Source organism: Zeus faber (genome assembly GCF_960531495.2).
Source record: "Zeus faber genome assembly, chromosome: 14".
In the NCBI taxonomy this organism is placed as follows: domain Eukaryota; kingdom Metazoa; phylum Chordata; class Actinopteri; order Zeiformes; family Zeidae; genus Zeus; species Zeus faber.
The window spans coordinates 21,487,454-21,499,162 of NC_137200.1; the positions used below are offsets into that span (position 1 = coordinate 21,487,454).

Genomic DNA, 11,709 nt, shown 5'->3' on the forward strand with positions numbered 1-11,709 from the left:
ATTTAACGCCCACCTGAGGGCAAAACGCTAAAGACGGCGCCCGGATCAGGAAGCGAAGTAGAACACGTCCAGGATCGTAAATCAACAACAGGGTATAGGTTTATTCATCGCCACAGGCTGGCCTCTGCAGCGTTCCTGTTCGTCGCCAGGAACGGCGGCCTCATGCGTCTCGTTTTAACAGCAACGGTGCGGGAGTTGACCAAATCTCACTCAAATACATACTCACAAAGACGACGACGGGTTCAACGCGTACATGTTGACTGGGCTGCGGGTGGCCGATGGAAATGGGTTTCCAGCGGCGACGAGACGAGGCTCGTTCTGGAGCTGGATGTAGAGCGCACACTACTTTTCTGGCCGAGTAGAAAAGAAATGGTGTTTTTTTTTATTATTATTTTTTTTTATACTAAGTAAATTTTAAAAATAAATAAATAAATACTTGAGAACGTCAATGAGACACTGAAACAGGTCGGGTGATCATTTCTTCATCTTGAGATCGGCTTCGATGGCACAACGGCGCCCCCTGGTGCCCCCGTCCTGTACAGCGGAAGACAAAAGGAGCCGTCGGGACAAACTAATGCTCTTTGGGATCGTTGGAGTGAGAAAAAGGGGGGAAGACGGAAAGCAATTTGTGGGGAGGGGAGGGGGATACTTACAAAGAGTGAAAGGAGGAAGGCTGGCGAGGCCATGGAGACACTGTCCTGTAAGAGGACGAGGGATGCGGTCAGAAAGAGCGGAAAGATGCGAGTCAGCAGATCCCTGGACAATCTGGTCTTAAGTGAGGGGACCTTTTCCCAGTTTTCCCCCCAGTTCACTTCCCCAGTACCTTCCTGTACTGGAAGGTTTGGGCAACAAGCTTAAAAGAACAACATCAAAAATACGTCTGACTATAGATGGATAATATTTACAAAAAAGTTGTCATCAAAATCAACAATCTGATCATTCTGTTTGTACTCCCTACGATTGGACCCTTAAAATATCCTGAATATATCCATAAAAAGTAGTAAACTGACTGAAAAAGGAGAATTTCATGACGATTTGTTACACAATACATGCTGCGCAGCGGTCATCGCACCATTTCTAAACGTAATGTGAAATCAATAATAAATACAGCATATCTGTGTAAAACACATTTATAAAAAATAAAAATTGGGGCACTAGAACTCGCCAGGTGCTAACGGGAAGATATTTCAAACTCCACCATAAATACATGACGGAAGCGAGCTTTTGTGTCGCAAGATCAAACAGCAGCGCTGCGTTCATCAGAACTCGGAAAGCGACGGCGAGGCGCAGTGATGAAAGGCTCGACCTCTTTCCCGAGTTTCGGTTCTTGACGAGTCACTCGGTTAAAAAGAGTGAGTCGTGCGCTTTGATTCAGTGGTCGTGAGGCGTGGTGAGCGAGGGAGGACTTCGGTCACATGAACGGGTTCTGTATTCAAAAATGGGGGTTCCAAAACGTATAAAAACTCAAATAAAATGGTGACTAGCCTGACCCAACATAAATCCCGCTCACAAAGAGTAAATCACTCACATTCAATATGAATTGTGCCAAACACGGGGCGCTTGACCTTTTTTTTTTTTGCCTTAGACCTAATTTTATTCAGTAATTATTTAATATAATATATTTTTATATTGTTAATTATTTTCTTTTGTGAATTGAGGATTCACTCGCTCGCCCACTCTTTTGCGAAAGTGACTCCCGAGCGATTTAAAAGAGCCGTTCGTTACGAGCCAATCATCTGCGAGGCTTGCATCACTATCAGTAGCCGTAACAATAAGCACAGGACGTTTTCGGCGGGGAATGGGATATGGGCGTTGCCGTGGGGATTATTTAATTGCAAAAAGAAAAGCTTGGTTAACGGCGTCCTAGAGGACCCGGACGTCGTTCGGCAGCACCTTGTCAGTGGAGTCCTGTTTCCGGGCACTCTCGCGGCCCCTCAGGCTCTTGGCGCTGATGCCCGACTCGGACGTCTGCATGATGAGCTGCGTGGCCAGGAACTGCTGGATCTGCTCCAGGACGTCCCGCTGCATCTCCAGCGCCATGTGGAACACGTCGTGGTCCAGGCTGTTGTACATGACGGCGTTCTGGAACATCAGCATGATGTCGCGCTGGAACTCGGCCGTGGTCCGCACCAGGCCCGTCTCGATGTTCTTCTTTATGGTGGACAAGTCCATGGGCCTTGAGAGGAAAACGAGCGGGGTTAGAAGAAGCTTTCGCCGGCGTCAGCGTTTATTGCGCGGCTCGGCGGGCTACCCGACGGCCGGTCCGGTCGGTCGATCGTCTCGACCGCCTGTTAATCACGACCGCTGTCACAGCCCTCCACTTCCTGGATCCACTCCCCGTGTGACTCTGCCGCCACGCTGACACTAGCTAGTGGCGCCACCCTGTGATGCTACCTACAAACTACAATGGAAGATGTAAAAGGGATGAGGTGAGGGGAATGGAGCGCTACGTCCTCGCAGTGTTGCCCACGTGGCTGTTCTCTTTCTCTTAAACCAGGCGTACGAATCATGCAACCATTTCAAATCTATTTTCCGTCTTAGTGTGTTTTTTTATTTTGTTAGCAGCCTTGTGATAAGTGAGATAATGTAAAGCCAGCCGGTTATTATCGCATAGTGCTCCATCATAGTGATCACCCTGCCGGGGGTTATTTTGCTGATAATTACTAGTTGTACGTTATCCCTTACATAATATAGTCACATTGGTTATTTATAACATTGTTTGTTGTTCTGTCTATCTACGCATTGATCTGTCTGCCTGGGAGTAACACAATGGGGTGAGGGCTGGAGGTTTGTTGGGCGTCAACATTTTTTAATTTGGTTACGGGGTAAGGGATGTACAGTAGATTCATAAAACGGAGGTTCCAAAACTAAAAAAAAAACAACAAAAAAAACCCAATAAAATGGTGACATGTCTGACCCCAACATCAGTAACAAAGCTTACCTGTGCACGATACTGTGGTATCCAGGCGCTATGTCATCCGTTACTGGCTGCAGGAACACATTGGCGTACCTGAAACAATTGGGTTCGGGTTAGGCAAGTCCCGCATCGCCACGGCACGAAAAACAAACGAGGCCGGAAGACGGCGGAATAGATTCAACGTCCGGAAAGCAACGACTGACCTGTGGTTGGCCGCGGCGCGCCACACCAACATGATGGCTTTTTTCCAGATCTTCTGCGCCTGTATGGCCTCCTGGTCCTCGCTGCACACGGAGCTGGAGGACGGAACGGCGACATTAACACGGGAAAGAGCGAAGGACGGGTAGGATACGGGGGAGTTGAAAAGAGAGACGAAAAAAAACGGGATTAAAAGTTCATACGAAAACAGACGTGGCAACCTCGGGATAAAATATTTTGAGGACCACAGTAGTGCGGCAAGGATCAGGAAAAGTCAAAATGATTTACTGAGGAAGAATGCAAACAGTGCAAATCCGTACCATTCAATGTGATTTATGCCAAATGCCTGCACCGTTTTTTCGCATAAATTGAATCCTCAGTAATTATTTGGTGTTGGAGAAGAAGATTTGCCGCGGTGCCGGGGGCCCGAGGCGTGCCGAACGACTCGGGGCTCTCGGCTCTTTTCTTTCCGGAGTCTCATCTCGTCTCAGCCTGTGTTAGGAATGACCTACGCCGAGCGGCACGGTGCGTAAAGCCCAACTCGAAGCTTCAAAGCGTCCCTTAGGAAACAAAATCACCTCCACGTGAACGCACGTCTACACCGCGTTCCAAATTATTATGCAAATGATATTTATAGGTTGTAAAGAACTGAAAATGGTCATTTGTTTGCAGCATTAGGAGGTCATATTTACTGAAATCAAAAGCTATTTCAATCAAAAGCATCTTAACAGGCCAAGTTACATGTTAACACAGGAGCCTTCTTTGATATCACCTTCACAATTCTTTCATCCATTGAACTTGTGAGTTTTTGGAGTTTCTGCTTGAATTTCTTTGCAGGATGTCAGAAGAGCCTCCCAGAGCTGCTGTTTTGATGCAAACTGCCTCCACCCTCATAGATCTTTTACTTGAGGGATGCTCCAAAGGTTCTCAATAGGGTTGAGGTCAGGGGAGGATGGGGGCCACACCATGAGTTTCTCTCCTTTAATGCCCATAGCAGCCAATGACACAGAGGTATTCTTTGCAGCATGAGATGGTGCATTGTCAGGCATGAAGATGATTTTGCTACGGAAGGCAGGGTTCTTCTTTTTGTACCATGGAAGAAAGTGGTCAGTCAGACCACTTTAGGGTCACACCTTCAGGGACCGTAAAGGGGCCTACCAGCTCTCTCCCCATGATTCCGGCCCAAAACATGACTCCGCCACCTCCTTGCTGACGTGGCAGCCTTGTTGGGACATGGTGGCCATCCACCAACCATCCACTACTCCATCCATCTAGTTTTAGTTTAACTGGGCTCACCTGGAAAACTAATTATCACAGGTGTCTGAGGTTGATCCAAAGATCCAAAGAGCCCTGAGACACAATACCATCCATGAGTTTAATTGAAAAACAAAAAATCAAATGTTTATGTCACTTAAATCCAATTTGCACAATAATTTGGAACGCGGTGTATTTTGTACATGCGGACCTCGCGTTCGCCAGCGGTGGGCCGGGCGCGACGGCGCATCTCGGGCCCCGAAGCCCCGAAGCCCCCGGCGCCAAACGAGGCCGTCGCACAACTCACAACTGCGACGAGGCGGGGCTGCTGGGGGCGGAGTCGGCGGCGGTGTGGAGCTGCAGGGACGAGGAGGCCGTGTGCAGGCTGTACCCGTCCTCGCTCTCGCTCGCCGGGGGCTCCAGCTCCGTCTCCCCCTCCGGCTCCGACAGGAAGGCCTCCGCCCCGTCCGCCTCCTCGTGTCCCCCGCCGCCGTCCGCCTTGCGCTCCGGGACGCCCTCCCCCTCGCCCTCACTCGTCCCTTCCTCCGCCTTGGCGTCCTGCGGAGAGGGAGAGAGACGGAGACGCTGTGATGGGCCCTGACCCCGCGGGGCGCACGTGGAGCTACGTTCGCTGCGTGTCAGTGGAGCGCAGCATGGTGTTGGCTCTGTCCTGGTCGGGTGGTGTACCTTGGGGTGCCTTTCTGTCAGTGGGCTATCTTCTAATACCGACTCTGCCAAGACAGTAAAGATTAATAATAAGAAGGAAGTGGTTATGGGAAGCGCACTTTCTTGCAAAGCGAGTGAAGGAGATGCGGGGCCGCATGTACCTCTGTCGGGTCTATCGGGTCCTCGCTTGGGGCAGTTCTCATTCTCACACTTTACGGCAACGTCCGCGGACGCCCGGTTTTCCTGCCACATTTTCCCTTTGGCCTCTCCCGGTTTGGCTTCGGACTGGGAACGCTCCGGAGGCGCAGGGCCGCACGCGGGTGAAGGGGTGGGAGGACGGCCCCTCGCTCCCAGAGGGTGTGGCAGGAGACACTTCTCTCCGATCTCGCTCGGAGAGGGGAGCGGCGTTCCGTTCCGAATCCCCGGCGGCGAGGGGCCCGGGGATCCTGCGGGCGCTACGGGCTCGGAACGATGGGCTTTGAAAGGCCCCGCCTCCCAGCCGCTAGTCAGGGCGTGGCCGTTCTCCTCGCACAGCGACAGGGCGGCCTCCACCGCGGCGGCGTCCAAAGCCTCCGAGTTCTCATCCCCCTGTGGAAGCAGAGATCTGACTCCATACCTCCACCGGCACCCGCCGCACACACTCATTGCATCATTCGGTCTAATCCAAAACTAGCCTGGGCACTGCTTAAATACTGTTTTTGTGAAGTACGTTTTGTCTCGTTTTGCACCTTGTCCTCGATGATGGCGATGATGTCCCCGACTGTCTTGAGGTCCAGTTCGTCGCCCAAGTAGGACACGGTTATGTCCTCTTCGCTGAGGTCGGACACCGCCGCCCGGCAACCAGAGGAGCCCAGCTGCACCACATCACTTTCTGGACACACACAAGCATAGATATCAAATATCATCCTGAACACAATTTTTAGTATTATTATTATTATTATGATTATAATAATCATTATTATGATTATTATTAAAATAATAGTAATAATAATCATAATAATTATTATGATTATTAGTAAAATAACAGTAATAATAACCTCTATTTGTATAGCATATTTCCTACATGACATGGAACTCAAGAGTGCTTTACATGAAAGTAAGTCCATCAGATAATAACAATAAAATCAAAGCAAACTAAGCAAAATATTACATTATATTAATAAAATCACATTATATTACAATATTCTAATATTTAAATTCATTCAATTAATTTAAAACGGGGCAATTAGGTAGTGGCAATAAAGGAAGATATAGAAAATTGCATTTAATAACAGAAAGGGTAAATATTATACACTCCTTTTCAGATTTGGGCTCATCAGTTGAGACCATGAAGGATCCGGTCGTTCCTCAGGGAATCGTTTTCTCATTTCTATTGAGTCTTGGATTTTACCGTCATGACAACTGCAAGCGTGTGAAACACCGCGATCGAGACTCACACCTCAGACCAGTTCATCCCTCTCCGATCGCGGTGAAGTGTGTACTCTCCGACCGAGGTTACCGTGGGTCTAATTTTTAGGAAAAGATTTCCAAACGTAGAGGTGGCGCACGTGTGTCTTGGTCATTCTAACCCGTGCGGAGGCCGATTGGCAAACCCTCACCATTCAAGTATCTTTGACCTGATTTATTTCACGTGTCACACCACGCTCGCCAAACACCGCGACCTAAATCCCGTCCCAAGAGCTTCGGCGTGGACACGACTATTCCGTGTTTCTTAGTAGTGAAAGTGCTCGTCCGCCCTGACCTACAGTCTCCTACGGCCGTACACCCACTGACGGTGCCCAGGTTGTCTGGGGAGGAGACGCCTCCGGACCCCCGCTCGACGGGCCTCCTTCATCTGCGGCGCGCCGGACACGTTTGTGCTTCAATCTTGCGTGCGCACGGTGTAAGCAAAGGTCCTGGATTCGACAGGATGTCGAAGTCGACATTCAGAACTGCCTCGGACCCCGCGTGGGTCCTGGAAAATGATATTGCCAAACTTTAATCACATTTGAGTGGCATATTAGAACCAATTAGTAAAAAAGTTATATATTACACAATATGCAATATGAAAATAAAAAAAGACTTACTGTCAATAAAAATCGGACACCTACTTCTTGGCATATCTTGATTTGTGTGTGTGTGTGTGTGTGTGTGTGTGTGTGTGTGTGTGTGTGTGTGTGTTTTTCTTGGATCCTTAAATGAACGGGTAAGTGCAGTTGGTTATGTTTACACAGGCCGGCTATACAGCGTTATATTCATCTCCGAGCAGTTTTGACATTGGATGATTTTGTTTCACGGATATAATTATGGATATTGATAGTGCCTTCGGGAGAGAGCCCAACTACGGAGAACTGTTTCCTGGTAGTGATCAACGACCTGTTTACTGAGTGATCAATATCACCTGATCACCTTGGCTTCCACTGGCGATTTTATTATAAATTATTCTTGCAGATTAGCCGTCGTGAGCACACGCCCGTCCATTTAGGACGGTTCGGATGGATCAACACATGCGTGTTGATCCATCGGAGGAGTGGGGCTCCTTAAAAGGAGGCCGTGTGAGTGTGTCACATCCAGACCCAGACCTGGCACATCTGTCACACGACACGAAGGGACGACGCGGACGTCCACACAGACCTGCGCTGGGCGGGACGGAACACTCCGCCAGACCCGGAGCTCCGGAGGCGGGGCGCGGCGCGGCGGGATCGGGGCCGGACAGGAAACCTAATGGGGCGGAAAAGTGGGTGTGACCGGCCCCAAAAAAGACCAGGTGTTCGCACACAAATGCACACAGTGCAGACAAATCCTGAAACTAGCCAAGATAGACAAAAGCCTGAACACCAGGTCAGCCCCTTAATACCACCTAGGGATGGGCGATATATCCTTAGACTAGATATCGTTTGGGATGTTGCTAATATGATGGTGCGGTGATATCGACAAATTAAATGTTGTCTTTAAGGCTGCATTACTGTAAAGCCACTTTCTGAACTTCACAGACTGTTCTGGCCGTTCTAAGCAACGGTCATAATATCCACATTACTAACTAGTATTTGATGCGTCTCAACCTCTTATGAAAGCACCAATAGTAATAGTTCATGTCAATATCGCCCTCATACGACCTGTATAGCCAGAACATACTGTATTTAGACTTAACCACCACCTTACAGACAGTATGTCTAGGTTTGGCCATCTGTGATTCAGAGTTACTGAATGTGCCGATATAAAAACCTGCATATTAAATATTAAAACCTATATTGTATGACTATGTCATTTGAATATTTTACTGTCAGGGTACAAAATAAATCACAAAGTACAAGTTTAATACGGACTCATATTGCATCTTAATGATATCTTACATCAATGCTGACAGCTTAACTTGGATAAATAACATCCCATTATGAAATATAATTTAAAAGAAATGTGTTTGCCTAAGTCCAACAAACTACATATTCAGTACTGATTCCTTATATATCATGTATATATTATACACGCATTTTTCAACCGCAGTGGGGTTTGCACTTGCCAGGTGGTCCATGAACATTTTTTCAAATTCTACTTAATAAATAATGGAAATTAACTCTTGTGCCGCGAGATCAAAATTGCAAGGCTTCATATAGTTCATCACTTCCAGAGGGAACAGCAGCTCCAGCAGAAGAGTCTCTCGCTACCAACGAATTGTTTGCGAGTCATGCATCACGACTGGAAGGCCATAATAATAATAATAATCACGGTTCTAAGTTTTTCTTCCATTTTTAGCGGTTAGCAGCATGGTGGTGTCGCCGTGGGATTATTTCATTGTGAAATCTGTGCCGTGGCAGAAAAAAGGTTTGGAAGGGGGGGGGGGGTCACTGTATTTTATGTGTATATATTGTATGTGTATATATTTCTACCTGTCGCCAGAGAGCCAGGTAGAGCAGGCGGGGCCAGTTGTAGGTCATGTGCTCCGGTCACATGAGCAGACAAATCGCCGTCCCCAATCTAGGATTGAAAAATCATGCGAATCATGCGAATCTAATTTAAAAAAAAAAGGAAGGAAATAAACTGTCACGGCGCAAAAGTAGCGTTGGCGGCGGCGTCACGCGTACCAGTCTGGAATTCGTGGTCAAGAGACTGCCCTTCTTCAGGAGTTCGGACAGGAGAGGAGACGGCAGCGCCGCGGCTTTCTGGCCCGAGAGCTTTTTCTGGGCGGAGTCATCCAGGAGGCTCCCCGGGCCGAGCTCTCCGGTGCCGGGCAGAGGAGACTCGGTCAAAGGCACGAACCCGGCCGGTCCCGTCGCCTTAACGCGGGGGGACGGGGAGAGAGAGGGGTCAGGAATCGATCTCGTAAGCGTCAGAAGGTAGACGCGTCCGTTTTGATCGAGGCTCGCGGCGACGGAGCCATCTTTTTCGGATTTTTCGACTCACGTTCCTGGCGGGGGCAGCCTCGTCCGTCGGGCCGTGGGCGGCGTCGCCCGGAGAGAAGTCCAGGTCCAGGGGGCCGCACCCCGAGGCCGAGTGACCCGGAACGCAGGCTCTTTTCGGCGCGTTCTTCACCGTCTGCCTGGCTGTTTGGAGGCGGCGGAGCGGAGTGTGTTGACAAGACGACCGTGCGGACATTGACGGCAATGAGAGGAGAACAGAAACCTCGATACCTTGATAGGCAGCGTCCGTGGTCTTTCTTTTCAACTCGGCGTCCTGCTCCTCCACCCTCTTCTTCCTGGTACACACACACACATATGGGACGCTTCTATATCACTTACAAAGTGATAAATAAGGCTCAAAAAACGGCCAGATAGTGGTCTATGTTAATCCCGACCCGTGGCAACAAACAGTAAAATATGTTCTGATTGGACTCGTGGCTTAGCCTCGTCGGTAACTTGAAGCATTTATTGCAGTTCAAGGTTGTTTACTATTATACTACTAAAGCTTGTACCGGGCTTCTTTTTAAGATGTAGAAATAGAATAAGTAGAACGTGTGCCACGTCTTACTGCGCAATCTCTTCCCATAGCTCCTCCAATTTGTAATCGAAATGTCCCGCCTGGATCAGCTCGGCCTCTCTCTTGAGCTTCCTGCGGACGACAAAAAAGCAGACGGAGATCGGAACCCCTCTCCGTTTCTTTTGACCCGCGAAGGTCGACGTCTGAGTTCTGCGTCTGGAAGGCGGGAGCCCCACCGAACCTGTGCTTCTCCTGGGTTTCCTTGATCAGCTTGTTGAGTTCGTCGATCCTCTCGGCGGTGAGCCGGCGCACGATCACGTCCTCCACCGTCTCCACCACCTCGCCCTTCTCGCCGCGCTTGCGCCTGAACGCGAGACGACGTTCCGCCCCACCGCAGTTAGAAACAATAATAGCAGTGGTGGTAACGGGGTAATACGGTAAGGGACAAAATGCACTCACTTTGGGGCTTCTGTTGCTTCCAAGAGCTCAGAGTACTGGGAGGCACAGTGCTGTGGCAGGAGGGTGAAACGGGGTATATCAACACAGTTCTTTAGGTTTCTGATCAAGTTATTAACATTATTATTATTATTATTATTATTATTATTAGCATTTTGGACTCTAACAAGAGTTCAAGAATATGTCCTACCTTCTGGGAGAACCAGTCGAGTGGTCTTCCCGGTTCCGCGAATGGCTTGATGGCACGACTGACGGACACCCTGTCGGGGCAAAGGAGTTCATTCAATTGTGGAAAGTTAGCGAATACATTTTCAAGTGTGGCGTGTATCCCTAGAGATCCATCCACATGAAATAAAATACCTGAAATGCCTCCTCCTCCTTATGTACAGAGTGGAATTTACACAAGAGCCTAAAGCTGGCTTTACACCGAATCCGAAAACGCATCGAATAGCGGATGTTGCGGTTTCACATTAAGAGGGCTTCTGTGTCGGATTCGCCACAACTCGGTTGTGTGCTGCTTGAAATCCGAACGCATCCCGGAACCTCGCCGTCCCCGTTTGTCCGTTTCTACTTGCGCAACGTTCGTGCAGGGTCCCTTTCCCAGGCGGTGCTCGGCGTTGAGGCCGTTCACGGGCCACTCAGATTTCCTACGTGTTGCCTGTGCTTAGTGACTAACACTCTCTCTGTGGCTACAGTATGTGTAGTGTTAATTGGTGCTGCTGCCCATTGAAACTTCAGTGAGGCACAATGGATTGCCAGGCTCGCGGTGTGCGTAGATTACGTTCACTCTCGGCTTTGGCTGCTTCAGCCTGCATTCTGGACTGTTGCGCATTTGGGGAGTGTTCGGGTCCAGTGGGGAGTAGAGTATCAGGGGTCTCCACCCCTAGGTTAACAAGGGGTGGAGCCTCCTGACATAGAACGAGAGTTACTGTAGCTGTTTAACTACAGTTCTATGGAGAAGGCGTAACACGTTAGGGTCTTATACCCCACTGGACCCCCATCAGTCTTGCTGAATTGTTTTCAGAGAAGGAAGGGAGCACTTCCGGGGTTTACATTTGCTATGCTGCTTCATCCTGATCGGCAGAAGCGAGTGGATGAAAACATTTCAATACTTTCCAATATGCGGTTGGAGATATACCAATAGGGGTATGAAGTTCTATGAAGGATTTCTATGAAGGAGGTGTAGCTGCTACAGTAACTCTTGTTTTTTTGTTGTCGTTTGTTGGATTCAGTGTAAATCCGGCTTAAACCCACACGACCACAATTGGCGAGTTATGGCATAATAAAATATCAATCACAAGTAATCTATTATTCAACTACATTTA

General features: G+C 48.9%; 2 long non-coding RNA genes across 2 annotated transcripts; both read right to left on the bottom strand.

The window, feature by feature from the left end:
• Window positions 1-9,649: 9,649 nt before the first annotated feature.
• On the bottom strand, window positions 9,650-10,247 carry LOC307240185. The gene is made up of 3 exons (XR_013844492.1): window positions 10,170-10,247; window positions 9,980-10,060; window positions 9,650-9,707 (listed from the first exon to the last, which is right to left on the bottom strand). It is a non-coding gene; the product is annotated as an uncharacterized lncRNA (long non-coding RNA).
• On the bottom strand, window positions 10,237-10,619 carry LOC307240186. Its single transcript, XR_013844493.1, has 3 exons — window positions 10,575-10,619; window positions 10,388-10,437; window positions 10,237-10,292 (listed from the first exon to the last, which is right to left on the bottom strand). It is a non-coding gene; the product is annotated as an uncharacterized lncRNA (long non-coding RNA).
• Between the last annotated feature and the right edge of the window lie 1,090 nt (window positions 10,620-11,709).